The 2020-nt window shown below is 35.7% G+C and overlaps 1 long non-coding RNA gene across 1 annotated transcript in view; it reads left to right on the forward strand.

Annotated features, from left to right (window-relative positions):
• Positions 1 to 946: 946 nt before the first annotated feature.
• The window catches only part of LOC116089100, an 11419-nt gene continuing 10345 nt past the window's right edge, over positions 947 to 2020 (forward strand). The window contains exon 1 of the long non-coding RNA XR_004118153.1: positions 947 to 1281. This is a non-coding gene — a long non-coding RNA (uncharacterized LOC116089100). The remainder of the gene's footprint in view (positions 1282 to 2020) is intronic.

Raw genomic sequence — 2020 nt, forward strand, 5'->3', positions numbered from 1 at the left:
TAGGTCTAACTTTGTATGTTACTTGGTCTTTTTACCTTGCTGCTTTTAATATTCTTTCTTTGCTGGGTGCATTTAGTGCTTTGATAATTATGTGACAAGGAAATTTCCTTTTCTGGTCCCATTTATTTGGTGTTCTATAGGCTTCTTGTATCTTTATGGCCATATCTTTTTTTAGGTTGGGGAAGTTTTCTTTTATGATTTTCTTGAAGACATTTTCAGGCCCTTGGAGCTAGGAATCTTCATTCTCCTCTATTCAGATTATTCTTAGATTTGGTCTTTTCATTGTATCCTGAATTTTCTGGATGCTTTGGGCTAGGAGTTTTTTGTTTTGAGTTTTCTTTGACAGTTGTGTCAATCTCTTCTACCATATCTTCAACACCTGAGATTCTCTCTTCCATCACTTGTATTCTGTTGGTAATACACACATCTGCAATTCCTGACTGTTTTCCTAGGTTTTCCACTTTCATGTTTGCCTCCATTTGTGTTTTCTTTATTGTTTCTACTTCCACTTTTAGGTCTTGGGTAGTTTTATTCAATTCCTTTACCTGTTTACCTGTGTTTTCCTGTATTTCTTTCAGTGAGTTATTGATACCCTTCGTAAAGGACTCTATTATCTTCATGAAATAGGATTTTAGGACAGATTCCTGATTTTAAGGTGTGTTACTGTATTCAGGGCTTGCTGTGGTGGGAGAATTGGGTTCCGATGATGCCCACCTATTTTGCCTTTTGTTGCTTATGGTCTTGAGCTTGCCTTTCACAATCTGTATATCTCTGGTGTTTGTTGGTATGAAGTCTTCCTCCTTTGTCCTTGGGTTGCTTCAGGTCTTCTGGTAGGTCTGCGGCCCTGGCTGTATCAGACCACCCTTAGGGCCTTCCAACTGGGAGATCTTCACAGGGTCAGAGAACCTGATGATCTGTTGCCATGGCTGCCGTAGATCTCCTGGGAGGCCTTCAGACTGTTGAGTCTTGAGGGGAGTAGTCAAGCTCTTGTCTAACTGCCCTGAGTGCAGCTGATCCTCAACTGCTCTGAGAGCAGAAGGTCCTTAACTGTTTAACTGGTCTGAGTTCAGTGGGTCCAGCTACTCTGTATGTGGCAGGTCCTCTAGGATGTATCAGGATATGGAGTCTTCAGGGGAGCAGACCAACTAGGAGCCCCAACAGGAAGGACCTGGTGGAAGCAGATGTATTTATTTTCATTGTATATTAACTTACGTTAGACTGGTAGGCTTGTAGACCTGATTGATTAACTGGGCTACAATGAGATGCTATCATTTTATATTTGTAAGTGGACTTTTTATTTACATTTTAGATATGCAAAGTTATTCCAGGTTATTTTGTATTATTATGATTTGTTCCTTCCTTTATATTTTTGAGATATTTATTATTATAAACATTTAGTGTATACATTTAGCTTCTCTAAACTATATGAAAGTAAATTTACTTTTGAAAAAATACATCACCTTGCATTTTTCTACTAAGGCCATCAGATCAACAAAGACAATTTAATTCTGAAGTAATGCAAATGAAGATAACCCAACAGATAAATAGCTATCTATAAGATCTCTACATTGGTACTGATGAAGTAAATTCCTCCTAGAAATTAGTATGGTTATTGACTTAATGTTGTGAATATTCTGAGAAGAGAACTAATATTATTTTGTTTGAATTATAATATTGATATGCCATAAGAAAACATACTTTTTATATATATCTGTATATAACTTAGAGTAAATATTGACAAACATGCACACATGACTCATAAGCATATAAAGATACACTCATTTGGATTTCTAACTGGTGTAACTATATCTTTTAATATATGATTGGCTCTGCTAGATAGGCAATTTTATGATGATTCATACATAGATGGATTATACATATAGCATACATTAGTAATATTAGAAACACTTTCCAGGATAAAAAATGTAACTATGATAAAGGTGATTATTTAAGTTTTGTTTTTGTTGTTTTTGTTTGTTTCTTTGTTTTTTGGAGGGGAAACTGGGAATGGAGAAATTTA

The sequence above is a fragment of the Mastomys coucha genome, unplaced genomic scaffold (assembly GCF_008632895.1).
Source record: "Mastomys coucha isolate ucsf_1 unplaced genomic scaffold, UCSF_Mcou_1 pScaffold14, whole genome shotgun sequence".
Classification (NCBI taxonomy): domain Eukaryota; kingdom Metazoa; phylum Chordata; class Mammalia; order Rodentia; family Muridae; genus Mastomys; species Mastomys coucha.